Consider the following 21,698-nt stretch of genomic DNA (forward strand, 5'->3'; position numbering starts at 1 on the left):
TATCTAAAGGGCTGTCACATTGTAGAAGGATCAACTTTATTCTCATTTGCACTAGGAAAGACTAGAAGCAATGGGATGAAACTGAATGGGAGGAGACACAGATTAGATATTAGAAAAAACTTTTTGACAGTTAGAGTGGTCAATGAGTGGAACAGGCTGCCACGAGAAGTGGTGAGTTCTCCTTCAATGGAAGTCTTCAAACAGAGGCTGGACAGACATCTGACTGGGATGATTTAGCGAATCCTGCTTTGAGCAGGAGGTTGGACCAGATGGCCCAGGAGGTCCCTTCCAACTCTACGATTCTATGATTCTATGATTCTATGATTCTAAGTAGAGTTGAGCGACTTTTGGTTTTTTAGGGTCGTGTTTCGTTTCGTGAAACCCGACTTTTCCAAAAGTCGGGTCGAGCAAGATCGTCCGATTATAGGGAAAAGTCGGGGTCGTCCCGAAACACGAAACCCAATGTAAGTCAATGGGGAATAAAAGTCGGCAGTGAGAGGAGGACTGGAAACACACCTACAGTGCCCATTTGAATGCCAAAAGCATCAATTCTTCTTACTTAAGCTTGTCAACCTTAATTAACTTCATAATACAAGTTACGCACTGAAAAATGGGGGTTATTTGGCTAAAGTTGTGGGGGGGTAGGGCTGGCTCCAGGTTTTCATGTGCCCTGGGCGAAAGAGCGCCCCTTTAACACATACCACAACTCATCATGCTCCGATACGGCAGAGAAATAGCGGTATAGTACAATGAAAAATACTTCACTTTTTACATCTCATGACGAGGCCCATCTATTTCTCCATACAGAATCATTGGTCCCATATAATGTTTGAAACAGTATATGATGAGCTCCACATAATGCTACAGTATATGATGGTCCCCATGGATGAAGCTCCACTGTCTTATGGGCCCAAATAATGCTCCAAACATAATGGGCCCCATTACTAATGCTCTAGTGTATAATGGGCCCTGTAAATGCTGCTCCAGTGTCTGATGTCCACCTTTGGAATGTTCCAGTGTATGGTGGGCCCCATCTATCATTCTCCAGAGTATAGTGCTCCCCAAAAATTGCTGTCCCAACATTGAAAACAATCAAATAAGTCTCCTCGCTAGGGAATCCCTGTACTTGTCTGGACTCCTCGTCGTCCCCATCTTCCATCTCACTGCACAGTATTTCAACTTTGCAAGTGCTGTGATCCTGAGCAAGCAGGGGGGGGCCCACTCGTTGGCGACGGCACTGGCACAGGGCCCCTGATAGTACGGTGGTGTGTCTGATGGCGGGTGGGCCGAACCTGCACTTTCATCTGCAGCTTCCTCTTTGTCACCGTGTAAGATGGAACTGTATATGGGAAGGGTAACCTGAGTTTCATCAGGGTCAGATTCAGGCCGTGTAGCGTGCAAGGGGAATGTAGTGGTCTGGGTCAATGTACCAGCAGATTCATCGAGCAGTGGCTGGGCATTAGTGCACTTGTGTCGCCCCCAGGAGTACGGTCGCCACAGTGGCATTACTTTCTTCCTAGGGAGTGTGATGTCATGCTTGGGAGCAACGAACGATCTCTCTAGCAGGTTAACTGATTGGGCGGCATTATTCCCACGAATCATGACCCTCCAAACAGCGTTCATGAAGGCAAAGTGTTTGTTTTACGTGGGCAGTATGGTTGCAAAGCTGAACCTTAAAGGAATGTCCAGAAGGGCACCACCAGGAGTGGAGCCTACGGTTAAATTCGATTCCACCTGGGAAACCTCAACCATGCCAGCTACAGAACAGATGCACACATTGCAAGCTTAATTCCGTTAACGAACGAGACTCCGTCATGCCCCGCGGTCCGAGTCCGGCTTACTAGAGGGACACGTGAGGCTCTGGCACATGAGATTGGCCAATAACTGGTGTGCTTGGGAAGCAGCTATGCTCACCACTATACCACCAACGCATGAATCCATTTGCTCAACTTTGGTTTTGTCGGTGAAAGTTACTAATGTGTTAACTAAAAAAAAGAAAGGACCGAAAATGTTGGGAAAGAGACAATTGCTAAAAAAATTTAGAAAAAGGCAAGGCGTTGTCCAAAACTCAAAAATGAACTTTTTGAATCAAAAAAGGTAGCTAAAGTGTGACAAAGAAGAAAAATCACAGCATAAGTCTTACCGAAAAAAGTTATAAAGATTAAAAACACCACTAAACGCAAAATACAATGAGTTGTTCTAGAATTAAACTATCGCTTATTGTTTGAAAAGCAACTATGCTCACCAAGATGACATCAATGCTTACATCAGCATTGATTCCCAGGCAGTTGACCCTGGTTCGATCCCTGGCCAACTCAGTATTTGAGGGCTTAAACTAGAATTGCTTTGGTATTGCAGATTAACCCTACTAAGTTTTCAGCAACAAAAAGAGTAGAAAACCATCTTTGTTATATGGTTTAGATGAGAAAGGTGAACAAGCTAAGAAATATTCTCTTTACTTTTTTCTCATTTTGGTGGTTGCTAAACTGTAAGAAGAAAGTTTAATGAGAATAACGAAACACCAAATGTGAAAAACAAGCAATGCGTTAGCCGGGAATCGAACCCGGGTCAACTGCTTGGAAGGTAGCTATGCTCACCACTATACCACCATCGCTTACGGCAACTTGTTGTGTTTTTACATTTTCTGCAATAACACTACAAAAATTGTCCGCAAAAAGTTTTTCGTGTTAGTAAAAAAAAAAAATACCCTTAATTTGCTCAACTTTGGTTTTGTCGGTGAAAGTTACTAATGTGTTAACTAAAAAAAAGAAAGGACCGAAAATGTTGGGAAAGAGACAATTGCTAAAAAAATTTAGAAAAAGGCAAGGCGTTGTCCAAAATTCAAAAATGAACTTTTTGAATCAAAAAAGGTAGCTAAAGTGTGACAAAGAAGAAAAATCACAGCATAAGTCTTACCGAAAAAAGTTATAAAGATTAAAAACACCACTAAACGCAAAATACAATGAGTTGTTCTAGAATTAAACTATCGCTTATTGTTTGAAAAGCAACTATGCTCACCAAGATGACATCAATGCTTACATCAGCATTGATTCCCAGGCAGTTGACCCTGGTTCGATCCCTGGCCAACTCAGTATTTGAGGGCTTAAACTAGAATAGCTTTGGTATTGCAGATTAACCCTACTAAGTTTTCAGCAACAAAAAGAGTAGAAAACCATCTTTGTTATATGGTTTAGATGAGAAAGGTGAACAAGCTAAGAAATATTCTCTTTACTTTTTTCTCATTTTGGTGGTTGCTAAACTGTAAGAAGAAAGTTTAATGAGAATAACGAAACACCAAATGAGAAAAACAAGCAATGTGTTGGCCGGGAATCGAACCCGGGTCAACTGCTTGGAAGGCAGCTATGCTCACAACTATACCACCAACGCTTACGGCAACTTGTGTTTTTACATTTTCTGCAATAACACTACAAAAATTGTCCGCAAAAAGTTTTTCGTGTTAGTAATAAAAAAAAATACCCTTAATTTGCTCAACTTTGGTTTTGTGTTTTTACATTTTCTGCAATAACACTACAAAAATTGTCCGCAAAAAGTTTTTCGTGTTAGTAAAAAAAAAAAATACCCTTAATTTGCTCAACTTTGGTTTTGTGTTTTTACATTTTCTGCAATAACACTACAAAAATTGTCCGCAAAAAGTTTTTCGTGTTAGTAAAAAAAAAATACCCTTAATTTGCTCAACTTTGGTTTTGTCGGTGAAAGTTACTAATGTGTTAACTAAAAAAAAGAAAGGACCGAAAATGTTGGGAAAGAGACAATTGCTAAAAAAATTTAGAAAAAGGCAAGGCGTTGTCCAAAACTCAAAAATGAACTTTTTGAATCAAAAAAGGTAGCTAAAGTGTGACAAAGAAGAAAAATCACAGCATAAGTCTTACCGAAAAAAGTTATAAAGATTAAAAACACCACTAAACGCAAAATACAATGAGTTGTTCTAGAATTAAACTATCGCTTATTGTTTGAAAAGCAACTATGCTCACCAAGATGACATCAATGCTTACATCAGCATTGATTCCCAGGCAGTTGACCCTGGTTCGATCCCTGGCCAACTCAGTATTTGAGGGCTTAAACTAGAATTGCTTTGGTATTGCAGATTAACCCTACTAAGTTTTCAGCAACAAAAAGAGTAGAAAACCATCTTTGTTATATGGTTTAGATGAGAAAGGTGAACAAGCTAAGAAATATTCTCTTTACTTTTTTCTCATTTTGGTGGTTGCTAAACTGTAAGAAGAAAGTTTAATGAGAATAACGAAACACCAAATGAAAAAAACAAGCAATGCGTTGGCCGGGAATCGAACCCGGGTCAACTGCTTGGAAGGAAGCTATGCTCACAACTATACCACCAACGCTTACGGCAACTTGTTGTGTTTTTACATTTTCTGCAATAACACTACAAAAATTGTCCGCAAAAAGTTTTTCGTGTTAGTAAAAAAAAAAAATACCCTTAATTTGCTCAACTTTGGTTTTGTGTTTTTACATTTTCTGCAATAACACTACAAAAATTGTCCGCAAAAAGTTTTTCGTGTTAGTAAAAAAAAAAAATACCCTTAATTTGCTCAACTTTGGTTTTGTCGGTGAAAGTTACTAATGTGTTAACTAAAAAAAAGAAAAAAAATACATTTTCTGCAATAACACTACAAAAATTGTCCGCAAAAAGTTTTTCGTGTTAGTAAAAAAAAAAAATACCCTTAATTTGCTCAACTTTGGTTTTGTGTTTTTACATTTTCTGCAATAACACTACAAAAATTGTCCGCAAAAAGTTTTTCGTGTTAGTAAAAAAAAAAAATACCCTTAATTTGCTCAACTTTGGTTTTGTCGGTGAAAGTTACTAATGTGTTAACTAAAAAAAAGAAAGGACCGAAAATGTTGGGAAAGAGACAATTGCTAAAAAAATTTAGAAAAAGGCAAGGCGTTGTCCAAAACTCAAAAATGAACTTTTTGAATCAAAAAAGGTAGCTAAAGTGTGACAAAGAAGAAAAATCACAGCATAAGTCTTACCGAAAAAAGTTATAAAGATTAAAAACACCACTAAACGCAAAATACAATGAGTTGTTCTAGAATTAAACTATCGCTTATTGTTTGAAAAGCAACTATGCTCACCAAGATGACATCAATGCTTACATCAGCATTGATTCCCAGGCAGTTGACCCTGGTTCGATCCCTGGCCAACTCAGTATTTGAGGGCTTAAACTAGAATTGCTTTGGTATTGCAGATTAACCCTACTAAGTTTTCAGCAACAAAAAGAGTAGAAAACCATCTTTGTTATATGGTTTAGATGAGAAAGGTGAACAAGCTAAGAAATATTCTCTTTACTTTTTTCTCATTTTGGTGGTTGCTAAACTGTAAGAAGAAAGTTTAATGAGAATAACGAAACACCAAATGAGAAAAACAAGCAATGCGTTGGCCAGGAATCGAACCCGGGTCAACTGCTTGGAAGGCAGCTATGCTCACCACTATACCACCAACGCTTACGGCATCTTGTTGTGTTTTTACATTTTCTGCAATAACACTACAAAAATTGTCCGCAAAAAGTTTTTCGTGTTAGTAAAAAAAAAAAATACCCTTAATTTGCTCAACTTTGGTTTTGTGTTTTTACATTTTCTGCAATAACACTACAAAAATTGTCCGCAAAAAGTTTTTCGTGTTAGTAAAAAAAAAAAAATACCCTTAATTTGCTCAACTTTGGTTTTGTCGGTGAAAGTTACTAATGTGTTAACTAAAAAAAAGAAAGGACCGAAAATGTTGGGAAAGAGACAATTGCTAAAAAAATTTAGAAAAAGGCAAGGCGTTGTCCAAAACTCAAAAATGAACTTTTTGAATCAAAAAAGGTAGCTAAAGTGTGACAAAGAAGAAAAATCACAGCATAAGTCTTACCGAAAAAAAGTTATAAAGATTAAAAACACCACTAAACGCAAAATACAATGAGTTGTTCTAGAATTAAACTATCGCTTATTGTTTGAAAAGCAACTATGCTCACCAAGATGACATCAATGCTTACATCAGCATTGATTCCCAGGCAGTTAACCCTGGTTCGATCCCTGGCCAACTCAGTATTTGAGAGCTTAAACTAGAATTGCTTTGGTATTGCAGATTAACCCTACTAAGTTTTCAGCAACAAAAAGAGTAGAAAACCATCTTTGTTATATGGTTTAGATGAGAAAGGTGAACAAGCTAAGAAATATTCTCTTTACTTTTTTCTCATTTTGGTGGTTGCTAAACTGTAAGAAGAAAGTTTAATGAGAATAACGAAACACCAAATGAGAAAAACAAGCAATGCGTTGGCCGGGAATCGAACCCGGGTCAACTGCTTGGAAGGCAGCTATGCTCACCACTATACCACCAACGCTTACGGCAACTTGTTGTGTTTTTACATTTTCTGCAATAACACTACAAAAAATGTCCGCAAAAAGTTTTTCGTGTTAGTAAAAAAAAAAAATACCCTTAATTTGCTCAACTTTGGTTTTGTGTTTTTACATTTTCTGCAATAACACTACAAAAATTGTCCGCAAAAAGTTTTTCGTGTTAGTAAAAAAAAAAAAATACCCTTAATTTGCTCAACTTTGGTTTTGTCGGTGAAAGTTACTAATGTGTTAACTAAAAAAAAGAAAGGACCGAAAATGTTGGGAAAGAGACAATTGCTAAAAAAATTTAGAAAAAGGCAAGGCGTTGTCCAAAACTCAAAAATGAACTTTTTGAATCAAAAAAGGTAGCTAAAGTGTGACAAAGAAGAAAAATCACAGCATAAGTCTTACCGAAAAAAGTTATAAAGATTAAAAACACCACTAAACGCAAAATACAATGAGTTGTTCTAGAATTAAACTATCGCTTATTGTTTGAAAAGCAACTATGCTCACCAAGATGACATCAATGCTTACATCAGCATTGATTCCCAGGCAGTTGACCCTGGTTCGATCCCTGGCCAACTCAGTATTTGAGGGCTTAAACTAGAATTGCTTTGGTATTGCAGATTAACCCTACTAAGTTTTCAGCAACAAAAAGAGTAGAAAACCATCTTTGTTATATGGTTTAGATGAGAAAGGTGAACAAGCTAAGAAATATTCTCTTTACTTTTTTCTCATTTTGGTGGTTGCTAAACTGTAAGAAGAAAGTTTAATGAGAATAACGAAACACCAAATGAAAAAAACAAGCAATGCGTTGGCCGGGAATCGAACCCGGGTCAACTGCTTGGAAGGCAGCTCTGCTCACAACTATACCACCAACGCTTACAGCAACTTGTTGTGTTTTTACATTTTCTGCAATAACACTACAAAAATTGTCCGCAAAAAGTTTTTCGTGTTAGTAAAAAAAAAAAATACCCTTAATTTGCTCAACTTTGGTTTTGTGTTTTTACATTTTCTGCAATAACACTACAAAAATTGTCCGCAAAAAGTTTTTCGTGTTAGTAAAAAAAAAAAATACCCTTAATTTGCTCAACTTTGGTTTTGTCGGTGAAAGTTACTAATGTGTTAACTAAAAAAAAGAAAAAAAATACATTTTCTGCAATAACACTACAAAAATTGTCCGCAAAAAGTTTTTCGTGTTAGTAAAAAAAAAAAATACCCTTAATTTGCTCAACTTTGGTTTTGTGTTTTTACATTTTCTGCAATAACACTACAAAAATTGTCCGCAAAAAGTTTTTCGTGTTAGTAAAAAAAAAAAATACCCTTAATTTGCTCAACTTTGGTTTTGTCGGTGAAAGTTACTAATGTGTTAACTAAAAAAAAGAAAGGACCGAAAATGTTGGGAAAGAGACAATTGCTAAAAAAATTTAGAAAAAGGCAAGGCGTTGTCCAAAACTCAAAAATGAACTTTTTGAATCAAAAAAGGTAGCTAAAGTGTGACAAAGAAGAAAAATCACAGCATAAGTCTTACCGAAAAAAGTTATAAAGATTAAAAACACCACTAAACGCAAAATACAATGAGTTGTTCTAGAATTAAACTATCGCTTATTGTTTGAAAAGCAACTATGCTCACCAAGATGACATCAATGCTTACATCAGCATTGATTCCCAGGCAGTTGACCCTGGTTCGATCCCTGGCCAACTCAGTATTTGAGGGCTTAAACTAGAATTGCTTTGGTATTGCAGATTAACCCTACTAAGTTTTCAGCAACAAAAAGAGTAGAAAACCATCTTTGTTATATGGTTTAGATGAGAAAGGTGAACAAGCTAAGAAATATTCTCTTTACTTTTTTCTCATTTTGGTGGTTGCTAAACTGTAAGAAGAAAGTTTAATGAGAATAACGAAACACCAAATGAGAAAAACAAGCAATGCGTTGGCCGGGAATCGAACCCGGGTCAACTGCTTGGAAGGCAGCTTTGCTCACCACTATACCACCAACGCTTACGGCAACTTGTTGTGTTTTTACATTTTCTGCAATAACACTACAAAAATTGTCCGCAAAAAGTTTTTCGTGTTAGTAAAAAAAAAAAATACCCTTAATTTGCTCAACTTTGGTTTTGTGTTTTTACATTTTCTGCAATAACACTACAAAAATTGTCCGCAAAAAGTTTTTCGTGTTAGTAAAAAAAAAAAATACCCTTAATTTGCTCAACTTTGGTTTTGTCGGTGAAAGTTACTAATGTGTTAACTAAAAAAAAGAAAGGACCGAAAATGTTGGGAAAGAGACAATTGCTAAAAAAATTTAGAAAAAGGCAAGGCGTTGTCCAAAACTCAAAAATGAACTTTTTGAATCAAAAAAGGTAGCTAAAGTGTGACAAAGAAGAAAAATCACAGCATAAGTCTTACCGAAAAAAGTTATAAAGATTAAAAACACCACTAAACGCAAAATACAATGAGTTGTTCTAGAATTAAACTATCGCTTATTGTTTGAAAAGCAACTATGCTCACCAAGATGACATCAATGCTTACATCAGCATTGATTCCCAGGCAGTTGACCCTGGTTCAATCCCTGGCCAACTCAGTATTTGAGGGCTTAAACTAGAATTGCTTTGGTATTGCAGATTAACCCTACTAAGTTTTCAGCAACAAAAAGAGTAGAAAACCATCTTTGTTATATGGTTTAGATGAGAAAGGTGAACAAGATAAGAAATATTCTCTTTACTTTTTTCTCATTTTGGTGGTTGCTAAACTGTAAGAAGAAAGTTTAATGAGAATAACGAAACACCAAATGAGAAAAACAAGCAATGCGTTGGCCGGGAATCAAACCCGGGTCAACTGCTTGGAAGGCAGCTATGCTCACCACTATACCACCAACACTTACGGCAACTTGTTGTGTTTTTACATTTTCTGCAATAACACTACAAAAATTGTCCGCAAAAAGTTTTTCGTGTTAGTAAAAAAAAAAAATACCCTTAATTTGCTCAACTTTGGTTTTGTGTTTTTACATTTTCTGCAATAACACTACAAAAATTGTCCGCAAAAAGTTTTTCGTGTTAGTAAAAAAAAAAAAATACCCTTAATTTGCTCAACTTTGGTTTTGTCGGTGAAAGTTACTAATGTGTTAACTAAAAAAAAGAAAGGACCGAAAATGTTGGGAAAGAGACAATTGCTAAAAAAATTTAGAAAAAGGCAAGGCGTTGTCCAAAACTCAAAAATGAACTTTTTGAATCAAAAAAGGTAGCTAAAGTGTGACAAAGAAGAAAAATCACAGCATAAGTCTTACCGAAAAAAGTTATAAAGATTAAAAACACCACTAAACGCAAAATACAATGAGTTGTTCTAGAATTAAACTATCGCTTATTGTTTGAAAAGCAACTATGCTCACCAAGATGACATCAATGCTTACATCAGCATTGATTCCCAGGCAGTTGACCCTGGTTCGATCCCTGGCCAACTCAGTATTTGAGGGCTTAAACTAGAATTGCTTTGGTATTGCAGATTAACCCTACTAAGTTTTCAGCAACAAAAAGAGTAGAAAACCATCTTTGTTATATGGTTTAGATGAGAAAGGTGAACAAGCTAAGAAATATTCTCTTTACTTTTTTCTCATTTTGGTGGTTGCTAAACTGTAAGAAGAAAGTTTAATGAGAATAACGAAACACCAAATGAGAAAAACAAGCAATGCGTTGGCCGGGAATCGAACCCGGGTCAACTGCTTGGAAGGCAGCTATGCTCACCACTATACCACCAACGCTTACGGCAACTTGTTGTGTTTTTACATTTTCTGCAATAACACTACAAAAATTGTCCGCAAAAAGTTTTTCGTGTTAGTAAAAAAAAAAATACCCTTAATTTGCTCAACTTTGGTTTTGTGTTTTTACATTTTCTGCAATAACACTACAAAAATTGTCCGCAAAAAGTTTTTCGTGTTAGTAAAAAAAAAAAATACCCTTAATTTGCTCAACTTTGGTTTTGTCGGTGAAAGTTACTAATGTGTTAACTAAAAAAAAGAAAGGACCGAAAATGTTGGGAAAGAGACAATTGCTAAAAAAATTTAGAAAAAGGCAAGGCGTTGTCCAAAACTCAAAAATGAACTTTTTGAATCAAAAAAGGTAGCTAAAGTGTGACAAAGAAGAAAAATCACAGCATAAGTCTTACCGAAAAAAGTTATAAAGATTAAAAACACCACTAAACGCAAAATACAATGAGTTGTTCTAGAATTAAACTATCGCTTATTGTTTGAAAAGCAACTATGCTCACCAAGATGACATCAATGCTTACATCAGCATTGATTCCCAGGCAGTTGACCCTGGTTCGATCCCTGGCCAACTCAGTATTTGAGGGCTTAAACTAGAATTGCTTTGGTATTGCAGATTAACCCTACTAAGTTTTCAGCAACAAAAAGAGTAGAAAACCATCTTTGTTATATGGTTTAGATGAGAAAGGTGAACAAGCTAAGAAATATTCTCTTTACTTTTTTCTCATTTTGGTGGTTGCTAAACTGTAAGAAGAAAGTTTAATGAGAATAACGAAACACCAAATGAGAAAAACAAGCAATGCGTTGGCCAGGAATCGAACCCGGGTCAACTGCTTGGAAGGCAGCTATGCTCACCACTATACCACCAACGCTTACGGCATCTTGTTGTGTTTTTACATTTTCTGCAATAACACTACAAAAATTGTCCGCAAAAAGTTTTTCGTGTTAGTAAAAAAAAAAAATACCCTTAATTTGCTCAACTTTGGTTTTGTGTTTTTACATTTTCTGCAATAACACTACAAAAATTGTCCGCAAAAAGTTTTTCGTGTTAGTAAAAAAAAAAAAATACCCTTAATTTGCTCAACTTTGGTTTTGTCGGTGAAAGTTACTAATGTGTTAACTAAAAAAAAGAAAGGACCGAAAATGTTGGGAAAGAGACAATTGCTAAAAAAATTTAGAAAAAGGCAAGGCGTTGTCCAAAACTCAAAAATGAACTTTTTGAATCAAAAAAGGTAGCTAAAGTGTGACAAAGAAGAAAAATCACAGCATAAGTCTTACCGAAAAAAGTTATAAAGATTAAAAACACCACTAAACGCAAAATACAATGAGTTGTTCTAGAATTAAACTATCGCTTATTGTTTGAAAAGCAACTATGCTCACCAAGATGACATCAATGCTTACATCAGCATTGATTCCCAGGCAGTTGACCCTGGTTCGATCCCTGGCCAACTCAGTATTTGAGGGCTTAAACTAGAATTGCTTTGGTATTGCAGATTAACCCTACTAAGTTTTCAGCAACAAAAAGAGTAGAAAACCATCTTTGTTATATGGTTTAGATGAGAAAGGTGAACAAGCTAAGAAATATTCTCTTTACTTTTTTCTCATTTTGGTGGTTGCTAAACTGTAAGAAGAAAGTTTAATGAGAATAACGAAACACCAAATGAGAAAAACAAGCAATGCGTTGGCCGGGAATCGAACCCGGGTCAACTGCTTGGAAGGCAGCTATGCTCACCACTATACCACCAACGCTTACGGCAACTTGTTGTGTTTTTACATTTTCTGCAATAACACTACAAAAATTGTCCGCAAAAAGTTTTTCGTGTTAGTAAAAAAAAAAATACCCTTAATTTGCTCAACTTTGGTTTTGTGTTTTTACATTTTCTGCAATAACACTACAAAAATTGTCCGCAAAAAGTTTTTCGTGTTAGTAAAAAAAAAAAATACCCTTAATTTGCTCAACTTTGGTTTTGTCGGTGAAAGTTACTAATGTGTTAACTAAAAAAAAGAAAGGACCGAAAATGTTGGGAAAGAGACAATTGCTAAAAAAATTTAGAAAAAGGCAAGGCGTTGTCCAAAACTCAAAAATGAACTTTTTGAATCAAAAAAGGTAGCTAAAGTGTGACAAAGAAGAAAAATCACAGCATAAGTCTTACCGAAAAAAGTTATAAAGATTAAAAACACCACTAAACGCAAAATACAATGAGTTGTTCTAGAATTAAACTATCGCTTATTGTTTGAAAAGCAACTATGCTCACCAAGATGACATCAATGCTTACATCAGCATTGATTCCCAGGCAGTTGACCCTGGTTCGATCCCTGGCCAACTCAGTATTTGAGGGCTTAAACTAGAATTGCTTTGGTATTGCAGATTAACCCTACTAAGTTTTCAGCAACAAAAAGAGTAGAAAACCATCTTTGTTATATGGTTTAGATGAGAAAGGTGAACAAGCTAAGAAATATTCTCTTTACTTTTTTCTCATTTTGGTGGTTGCTAAACTGTAAGAAGAAAGTTTAATGAGAATAACGAAACACCAAATGAGAAAAACAAGCAATGCGTTGGCCAGGAATCGAACCCGGGTCAACTGCTTGGAAGGCAGCTATGCTCACCACTATACCACCAACGCTTACGGCATCTTGTTGTGTTTTTACATTTTCTGCAATAACACTACAAAAATTGTCCGCAAAAAGTTTTTCGTGTTAGTAAAAAAAAAAAATACCCTTAATTTGCTCAACTTTGGTTTTGTGTTTTTACATTTTCTGCAATAACACTACAAAAATTGTCCGCAAAAAGTTTTTCGTGTTAGTAAAAAAAAAAAAATACCCTTAATTTGCTCAACTTTGGTTTTGTCGGTGAAAGTTACTAATGTGTTAACTAAAAAAAAGAAAGGACCGAAAATGTTGGGAAAGAGACAATTGCTAAAAAAATTTAGAAAAAGGCAAGGCGTTGTCCAAAACTCAAAAATGAACTTTTTGAATCAAAAAAGGTAGCTAAAGTGTGACAAAGAAGAAAAATCACAGCATAAGTCTTACCGAAAAAAGTTATAAAGATTAAAAACACCACTAAACGCAAAATACAATGAGTTGTTCTAGAATTAAACTATCGCTTATTGTTTGAAAAGCAACTATGCTCACCAAGATGACATCAATGCTTACATCAGCATTGATTCCCAGGCAGTTGACCCTGGTTCGATCCCTGGCCAACTCAGTATTTGAGGGCTTAAACTAGAATTGCTTTGGTATTGCAGATTAACCCTACTAAGTTTTCAGCAACAAAAAGAGTAGAAAACCATCTTTGTTATATGGTTTAGATGAGAAAGGTGAACAAGCTAAGAAATATTCTCTTTACTTTTTTCTCATTTTGGTGGTTGCTAAACTGTAAGAAGAAAGTTTAATGAGAATAACGAAACACCAAATGAGAAAAACAAGCAATGCGTTGGCCGGGAATCGAACCCGGGTCAACTGCTTGGAAGGCAGCTTTGCTCACCACTATACCACCAACGCTTACGGCAACTTGTTGTGTTTTTACATTTTCTGCAATAACACTACAAAAATTGTCCGCAAAAAGTTTTTCGTGTTAGTAAAAAAAAAAAATACCCTTAATTTGCTCAACTTTGGTTTTGTGTTTTTACATTTTCTGCAATAACACTACAAAAATTGTCCGCAAAAAGTTTTTCGTGTTAGTAAAAAAAAAAAATACCCTTAATTTGCTCAACTTTGGTTTTGTCGGTGAAAGTTACTAATGTGTTAACTAAAAAAAAGAAAGGACCGAAAATGTTGGGAAAGAGACAATTGCTAAAAAAATTTAGAAAAAGGCAAGGCGTTGTCCAAAACTCAAAAATGAACTTTTTGAATCAAAAAAGGTAGCTAAAGTGTGACAAAGAAGAAAAATCACAGCATAAGTCTTACCGAAAAAAGTTATAAAGATTAAAAACACCACTAAACGCAAAATACAATGAGTTGTTCTAGAATTAAACTATCGCTTATTGTTTGAAAAGCAACTATGCTCACCAAGATGACATCAATGCTTACATCAGCATTGATTCCCAGGCAGTTGACCCTGGTTCAATCCCTGGCCAACTCAGTATTTGAGGGCTTAAACTAGAATTGCTTTGGTATTGCAGATTAACCCTACTAAGTTTTCAGCAACAAAAAGAGTAGAAAACCATCTTTGTTATATGGTTTAGATGAGAAAGGTGAACAAGATAAGAAATATTCTCTTTACTTTTTTCTCATTTTGGTGGTTGCTAAACTGTAAGAAGAAAGTTTAATGAGAATAACGAAACACCAAATGAGAAAAACAAGCAATGCGTTGGCCGGGAATCAAACCCGGGTCAACTGCTTGGAAGGAAGCTATGCTCACCACTATACCACCAACGCTTACGGCAACTTGTTGTGTTTTTACATTTTCTGCAATAACACTACAAAAATTGTCCGCAAAAAGTTTTTCGTGTTAGTAAAAAAAAAAAATACCCTTAATTTGCTCAACTTTGGTTTTGTGTTTTTACATTTTCTGCAATAACACTACAAAAATTGTCCGCAAAAAGTTTTTCGTGTTAGTAAAAAAAAAAAAATACCCTTAATTTGCTCAACTTTGGTTTTGTCGGTGAAAGTTACTAATGTGTTAACTAAAAAAAAGAAAGGACCGAAAATGTTGGGAAAGAGACAATTGCTAAAAAAATTTAGAAAAAGGCAAGGCGTTGTCCAAAACTCAAAAATGAACTTTTTGAATCAAAAAAGGTAGCTAAAGTGTGACAAAGAAGAAAAATCACAGCATAAGTCTTACCGAAAAAAGTTATAAAGATTAAAAACACCACTAAACGCAAAATACAATGAGTTGTTCTAGAATTAAACTATCGCTTATTGTTTGAAAAGCAACTATGCTCACCAAGATGACATCAATGCTTACATCAGCATTGATTCCCAGGCAGTTGACCCTGGTTCGATCCCTGGCCAACTCAGTATTTGAGGGCTTAAACTAGAATTGCTTTGCTATTGCAGATTAACCCTACTAAGTTTTCAGCAACAAAAAGAGTAGAAAACCATCTTTGTTATATGGTTTAGATGAGAAAGGTGAACAAGCTAAGAAATATTCTCTTTACTTTTTTCTCATTTTGGTGGTTGCTAAACTGTAAGAAGAAAGTTTAATGAGAATAACGAAACACCAAATGAGAAAAACAAGCAATGCGTTGGCCGGGAATCGAACCCGGGTCAACTGCTTGGAAGGCAGCTATGCTCACCACTATACCACCAACGCTTACGGCAACTTGTTGTGTTTTTACATTTTCTGCAATAACACTACAAAAATTGTCCGCAAAAAGTTTTTCGTGTTAGTAAAAAAAAAAATACCCTTAATTTGCTCAACTTTGGTTTTGTGTTTTTACATTTTCTGCAATAACACTACAAAAATTGTCCGCAAAAAGTTTTTCGTGTTAGTAAAAAAAAAAAAATACCCTTAATTTGCTCAACTTTGGTTTTGTCGGTGAAAGTTACTAATGTGTTAACTAAAAAAAAGAAAGGACCGAAAATGTTGGGAAAGAGACAATTGCTAAAAAAATTTAGAAAAAGGCAAGGCGTTGTCCAAAACTCAAAAATGAACTTTTTGAATCAAAAAAGGTAGCTAAAGTGTGACAAAGAAGAAAAATCACAGCATAAGTCTTACCGAAAAAAGTTATAAAGATTAAAAACACCACTAAACGCAAAATACAATGAGTTGTTCTAGAATTAAACTATCGCTTATTGTTTGAAAAGCAACTATGCTCACCAAGATGACATCAATGCTTACATCAGCATTGATTCCCAGGCAGTTGACCCTGGTTCGATCCCTGGCCAACTCAGTATTTGAGGGCTTAAACTAGAATTGCTTTGGTATTGCAGATTAACCCTACTAAGTTTTCAGCAACAAAAAGAGTAGAAAACCATCTTTGTTATATGGTTTAGATGAGAAAGGTGAACAAGCTAAGAAATATTCTCTTTACTTTTTTCTCATTTTGGTGGTTGCTAAACTGTAAGAAGAAAGTTTAATGAGAATAACGAAACACCAAATGAGAAAAACAAGCAATGCGTTGGCCGGGAATCGAACCCGGGTCAACTGCTTGGAAGGCAGCTATGCTCACCACTATACCACCAACGCTTACGGCAACTTGTTGTGTTTTTACATTTTCTGCAATAACACTACAAAAATTGTCCGCAAAAAGTTTTTCGTGTTAGTAAAAAAAAAAATACCCTTAATTTGCTCAACTTTGGTTTTGTGTTTTTACATTTTCTGCAATAACACTACAAAAATTGTCCGCAAAAAGTTTTTCGTGTTAGTAAAAAAAAAAAATACCCTTAATTTGCTCAACTTTGGTTTTGTCGGTGAAAGTTACTAATGTGTTAACTAAAAAAAAGAAAGGACCGAAAATGTTGGGAAAGAGACAATTGCTAAAAAAATTTAGAAAAAGGCAAGGCGTTGTCCAAAACTCAAAAATGAACTTTTTGAATCAAAAAAGGTAGCTAAAGTGTGACAAAGAAGAAAAATCACAGCATAAGTCTTACCGAAAAAAGTTATAAAGATTAAAAACACCACTAAACGCAAAATACAATGAGTTGTTCTAGAATTAAACTATCGCTTATTGTTTGAAAAGCAACTATGCTCACCAAGATGACATCAATGCTTACATCAGCATTGATTCCCAGGCAGTTGACCCTGGTTCGATCCCTGGCCAACTCAGTATTTGAGGGCTTAAACTAGAATTGCTTTGGTATTGCAGATTAACCCTACTAAGTTTTCAGCAACAAAAAGAGTAGAAAACCATCTTTGTTATATGGTTTAGATGAGAAAGGTGAACAAGCTAAGAAATATTCTCTTTACTTTTTTCTCATTTTGGTGGTTGCTAAACTGTAAGAAGAAAGTTTAATGAGAATAACGAAACACCAAATGAGAAAAACAAGCAATGCGTTGGCCAGGAATCGAACCCGGGTCAACTGCTTGGAAGGCAGCTATGCTCACCACTATACCACCAACGCTTACGGCATCTTGTTGTGTTTTTACATTTTCTGCAATAACACTACAAAAATTGTCCGCAAAAAGTTTTTCGTGTTAGTAAAAAAAAAAAATACCCTTAATTTGCTCAACTTTGGTTTTGTGTTTTTACATTTTCTGCAATAACACTACAAAAATTGTCCGCAAAAAGTTTTTCGTGTTAGTAAAAAAAAAAAAATACCCTTAATTTGCTCAACTTTGGTTTTGTCGGTGAAAGTTACTAATGTGTTAACTAAAAAAAAGAAAGGACCGAAAATGTTGGGAAAGAGACAATTGCTAAAAAAATTTAGAAAAAGGCAAGGCGTTGTCCAAAACTCAAAAATGAACTTTTTGAATCAAAAAAGGTAGCTAAAGTGTGACAAAGAAGAAAAATCACAGCATAAGTCTTACCGAAAAAAGTTATAAAGATTAAAAACACCACTAAACGCAAAATACAATGAGTTGTTCTAGAATTAAACTATCGCTTATTGTTTGAAAAGCAACTATGCTCACCAAGATGACATCAATGCTTACATCAGCATTGATTCCCAGGCAGTTGACCCTGGTTCGATCCCTGGCCAACTCAGTATTTGAGGGCTTAAACTAGAATTGCTTTGGTATTGCAGATTAACCCTACTAAGTTTTCAGCAACAAAAAGAGTAGAAAACCATCTTTGTTATATGGTTTAGATGAGAAAGGTGAACAAGCTAAGAAATATTCTCTTTACTTTTTTCTCATTTTGGTGGTTGCTAAACTGTAAGAAGAAAGTTTAATGAGAATAACGAAACACCAAATGAGAAAAACAAGCAATGCGTTGGCCGGGAATCGAACCCGGGTCAACTGCTTGGAAGGCAGCTATGCTCACCACTATACCACCAACGCTTACGGCAACTTGTTGTGTTTTTACATTTTCTGCAATAACACTACAAAAATTGTCCGCAAAAAGTTTTTCGTGTTAGTAAAAAAAAAAATACCCTTAATTTGCTCAACTTTGGTTTTGTGTTTTTACATTTTCTGCAATAACACTACAAAAATTGTCCGCAAAAAGTTTTTCGTGTTAGTAAAAAAAAAAAATACCCTTAATTTGCTCAACTTTGGTTTTGTCGGTGAAAGTTACTAATGTGTTAACTAAAAAAAAGAAAGGACCGAAAATGTTGGGAAAGAGACAATTGCTAAAAAAATTTAGAAAAAGGCAAGGCGTTGTCCAAAACTCAAAAATGAACTTTTTGAATCAAAAAAGGTAGCTAAAGTGTGACAAAGAAGAAAAATCACAGCATAAGTCTTACCGAAAAAAGTTATAAAGATTAAAAACACCACTAAACGCAAAATACAATGAGTTGTTCTAGAATTAAACTATCGCTTATTGTTTGAAAAGCAACTATGCTCACCAAGATGACATCAATGCTTACATCAGCATTGATTCCCAGGCAGTTGACCCTGGTTCGATCCCTGGCCAACTCAGTATTTGAGGGCTTAAACTAGAATTGCTTTGGTATTGCAGATTAACCCTACTAAGTTTTCAGCAACAAAAAGAGTAGAAAACCATCTTTGTTATATGGTTTAGATGAGAAAGGTGAACAAGCTAAGAAATATTCTCTTTACTTTTTTCTCATTTTGGTGGTTGCTAAACTGTAAGAAGAAAGTTTAATGAGAATAACGAAACACCAAATGAGAAAAACAAGCAATGCGTTGGCCAGGAATCGAACCCGGGTCAACTGCTTGGAAGGCAGCTATGCTCACCACTATACCACCAACGCTTACGGCATCTTGTTGTGTTTTTACATTTTCTGCAATAACACTACAAAAATTGTCCGCAAAAAGTTTTTCGTGTTAGTAAAAAAAAAAAATACCCTTAATTTGCTCAACTTTGGTTTTGTGTTTTTACATTTTCTGCAATAACACTACAAAAATTGTCCGCAAAAAGTTTTTCGTGTTAGTAAAAAAAAAAAAATACCCTTAATTTGCTCAACTTTGGTTTTGTCGGTGAAAGTTACTAATGTGTTAACTAAAAAAAAGAAAGGACCGAAAATGTTGGGAAAGAGACAATTGCTAAAAAAATTTAGAAAAAGGCAAGGCGTTGTCCAAAACTCAAAAATGAACTTTTTGAATCAAAAAAGGTAGCTAAAGTGTGACAAAGAAGAAAAATCACAGCATAAGTCTTACCGAAAAAAGTTATAAAGATTAAAAACACCACTAAACGCAAAATACAATGAGTTGTTCTAGAATTAAACTATCGCTTATTGTTTGAAAAGCAACTATGCTCACCAAGATGACATCAATGCTTACATCAGCATTGATTCCCAGGCAGTTGACCCTGGTTCGATCCCTGGCCAACTCAGTATTTGAGGGCTTAAACTAGAATTGCTTTGGTATTGCAGATTAACCCTACTAAGTTTTCAGCAACAAAAAGAGTAGAAAACCATCTTTGTTATATGGTTTAGATGAGAAAGGTGAACAAGCTAAGAAATATTCTCTTTACTTTTTTCTCATTTTGGTGGTTGCTAAACTGTAAGAAGAAAGTTTAATGAGAATAACGAAACACCAAATGAGAAAAACAAGCAATGCATTGGCCGGGAATCGAACCCGGGTCAACTGCTTGGAAGGCAGCTATGCTCACCACTATACCACCAACGCTTACGGGAACTTGTTGTGTTTTTACATTTTCTGCAATAACACTACAAAAAATGTCCGCAAAAAGTTTTTCGTGTTAGTAAAAAAAAAAATACCCTTAATTTGCTCAACTTTGGTTTTGTGTTTTTACATTTTCTGCAATAACACTACAAAAATTGTCCGCAAAAAGTTTTTCGTGTTAGTAAAAAAAAAAAAATACCCTTAATTTGCTCAACTTTGGTTTTGTCGGTGAAAGTTACTAATGTGTTAACTAAAAAAAAGAAAGGACCGAAAATGTTGGGAAAGAGACAATTGCTAAAAAAATTTAGAAAAAGGCAAGGCGTTGTCCAAAACTCAAAAATGAACTTTTTGAATCAAAAAAGGTAGCTAAAGTGTGACAAAGAAGAAAAATCACAGCATAAGTCTTACCGAAAAAAGTTATAAAGATTAAAAACACCACTAAACGCAAAATACAATGAGTTGTTCTAGAATTAAACTATCGCTTATTGTTTGAAAAGCAACTATGCTCACCAAGATGACATCAATGCTTACATCAGCATTGATTCCCAGGCAGTTGACCCTGGTTCGATCCCTGGCCAACTCAGTATTTGAGGGCTTAAACTAGAATTGCTTTGCTATTGCAGATTAACCCTACTAAGTTTTCAGCAACAAAAAGAGTAGAAAACCATCTTTGTTATATGGTTTAGATGAGAAAGGTGAACAAGCTAAGAAATATTCTCTTTACTTTTTTCTCATTTTGGTGGTTGCTAAACTGTAAGAAGAAAGTTTAATGAGAATAACGAAACACCAAATGAGAAAAACAAGCAATGCGTTGGCCGGGAATCGAACCCGGGTCAACTGCTTGGAAGGCAGCTATGCTCACCACTATACCACCAACGCTTACGGCAACTTGTTGTGTTTTTACATTTTCTGCAATAACACTACAAAAATTGTCCGCAAAAAGTTTTTCGTGTTAGTAAAAAAAAAAATACCCTTAATTTGCTCAACTTTGGTTTTGTGTTTTTACATTTTCTGCAATAACACTACAAAAATTGTCCGCAAAAAGTTTTTCGTGTTAGTAAAAAAAAAAAAATACCCTTAATTTGCTCAACTTTGGTTTTGTCGGTGAAAGTTACTAATGTGTTAACTAAAAAAAAGAAAGGACCGAAAATGTTGGGAAAGAGACAATTGCTAAAAAAATTTAGAAAAAGGCAAGGCGTTGTCCAAAACTCAAAAATGAACTTTTTGAATCAAAAAAGGTAGCTAAAGTGTGACAAAGAAGAAAAATCACAGCATAAGTCTTACCGAAAAAAGTTATAAAGATTAAAAACACCACTAAACGCAAAATACAATGAGTTGTTCTAGAATTAAACTATCGCTTATTGTTTGAAAAGCAACTATGCTCACCAAGATGACATCAATGCTTACATCAGCATTGATTCCCAGGCAGTTGACCCTGGTTCGATCCCTGGCCAACTCAGTATTTGAGGGCTTAAACTAGAATTGCTTTGGTATTGCAGATTAACCCTACTAAGATTTCAGCAACAAAAAGAGTAGAAAACCATCTTTGTTATATGGTTTAGATGAGAAAGGTGAACAAGCTAAGAAATATTCTCTTTACTTTTTTCTCATTTTGGTGGTTGCTAAACTGTAAGAAGAAAGTTTAATGAGAATAACGAAACACCAAATGAGAAAAACAAGCAATGCGTTGGCCGGGAATCGAACCCGGGTCAACTGCTTGGAAGGCAGCTATGCTCACCACTATACCACCAACGCTTACGGCAACTTGTTGTGTTTTTACATTTTCTGCAATAACACTACAAAAATTGTCCGCAAAAAGTTTTTCGTGTTAGTAAAAAAAAAAATACCCTTAATTTGCTCAACTTTGGTTTTGTGTTTTTACATTTTCTGCAATAACACTACAAAAATTGTCTGCAAAAAGTTTTTCGTGTTAGTAAAAAAAAAAAAATACCCTT

The 21,698-nt window shown here is 35.1% G+C and overlaps 16 non-coding genes across 16 annotated transcripts; all 16 read right to left on the reverse strand.

Annotated features, from left to right (window-relative positions):
- Positions 1-5,409: 5,409 nt before the first annotated feature.
- On the reverse strand, positions 5,410-5,481 carry TRNAG-UCC (transfer RNA glycine (anticodon UCC)). Its single transcript has one exon. It is a non-coding gene; the product is annotated as a tRNA-Gly (tRNA).
- Positions 5,482-6,287: 806 nt separating this feature from the next.
- On the reverse strand, positions 6,288-6,359 carry TRNAG-UCC (transfer RNA glycine (anticodon UCC)). Its single transcript has one exon. It is a non-coding gene; the product is annotated as a tRNA-Gly (tRNA).
- A 1,925-nt stretch (positions 6,360-8,284) lies between these two features.
- TRNAG-UCC (transfer RNA glycine (anticodon UCC)) lies at positions 8,285-8,356 on the reverse strand. Its single transcript has one exon. It is a non-coding gene; the product is annotated as a tRNA-Gly (tRNA).
- Positions 8,357-10,037: 1,681 nt separating this feature from the next.
- TRNAG-UCC (transfer RNA glycine (anticodon UCC)) lies at positions 10,038-10,109 on the reverse strand. Its single transcript has one exon. It is a non-coding gene; the product is annotated as a tRNA-Gly (tRNA).
- An 803-nt stretch (positions 10,110-10,912) lies between these two features.
- Positions 10,913-10,984, reverse strand: TRNAG-UCC (transfer RNA glycine (anticodon UCC)). Its single transcript has one exon. It is a non-coding gene; the product is annotated as a tRNA-Gly (tRNA).
- An 805-nt stretch (positions 10,985-11,789) lies between these two features.
- On the reverse strand, positions 11,790-11,861 carry TRNAG-UCC (transfer RNA glycine (anticodon UCC)). The gene has a single exon. It is a non-coding gene; the product is annotated as a tRNA-Gly (tRNA).
- An 803-nt stretch (positions 11,862-12,664) lies between these two features.
- Positions 12,665-12,736, reverse strand: TRNAG-UCC (transfer RNA glycine (anticodon UCC)). Its single transcript has one exon. It is a non-coding gene; the product is annotated as a tRNA-Gly (tRNA).
- An 805-nt stretch (positions 12,737-13,541) lies between these two features.
- On the reverse strand, positions 13,542-13,613 carry TRNAG-UCC (transfer RNA glycine (anticodon UCC)). The gene has a single exon. It is a non-coding gene; the product is annotated as a tRNA-Gly (tRNA).
- A 1,681-nt stretch (positions 13,614-15,294) lies between these two features.
- TRNAG-UCC (transfer RNA glycine (anticodon UCC)) lies at positions 15,295-15,366 on the reverse strand. Its single transcript has one exon. It is a non-coding gene; the product is annotated as a tRNA-Gly (tRNA).
- An 804-nt stretch (positions 15,367-16,170) lies between these two features.
- TRNAG-UCC (transfer RNA glycine (anticodon UCC)) lies at positions 16,171-16,242 on the reverse strand. Its single transcript has one exon. It is a non-coding gene; the product is annotated as a tRNA-Gly (tRNA).
- Positions 16,243-17,045: 803 nt separating this feature from the next.
- Positions 17,046-17,117, reverse strand: TRNAG-UCC (transfer RNA glycine (anticodon UCC)). The gene has a single exon. It is a non-coding gene; the product is annotated as a tRNA-Gly (tRNA).
- Positions 17,118-17,922: 805 nt separating this feature from the next.
- On the reverse strand, positions 17,923-17,994 carry TRNAG-UCC (transfer RNA glycine (anticodon UCC)). The gene has a single exon. It is a non-coding gene; the product is annotated as a tRNA-Gly (tRNA).
- An 803-nt stretch (positions 17,995-18,797) lies between these two features.
- Positions 18,798-18,869, reverse strand: TRNAG-UCC (transfer RNA glycine (anticodon UCC)). The gene has a single exon. It is a non-coding gene; the product is annotated as a tRNA-Gly (tRNA).
- Positions 18,870-19,674: 805 nt separating this feature from the next.
- Positions 19,675-19,746, reverse strand: TRNAG-UCC (transfer RNA glycine (anticodon UCC)). Its single transcript has one exon. It is a non-coding gene; the product is annotated as a tRNA-Gly (tRNA).
- Positions 19,747-20,550: 804 nt separating this feature from the next.
- On the reverse strand, positions 20,551-20,622 carry TRNAG-UCC (transfer RNA glycine (anticodon UCC)). Its single transcript has one exon. It is a non-coding gene; the product is annotated as a tRNA-Gly (tRNA).
- Positions 20,623-21,426: 804 nt separating this feature from the next.
- On the reverse strand, positions 21,427-21,498 carry TRNAG-UCC (transfer RNA glycine (anticodon UCC)). Its single transcript has one exon. It is a non-coding gene; the product is annotated as a tRNA-Gly (tRNA).
- Positions 21,499-21,698: the final 200 nt, after the last annotated feature.

This window comes from Dendrobates tinctorius, unplaced genomic scaffold, assembly GCF_039654945.1.
Source record: "Dendrobates tinctorius isolate UK_male_01 unplaced genomic scaffold, ASM3965494v1 ptg000251l, whole genome shotgun sequence".
NCBI lineage: Eukaryota > Metazoa > Chordata > Amphibia > Anura > Dendrobatidae > Dendrobates > Dendrobates tinctorius.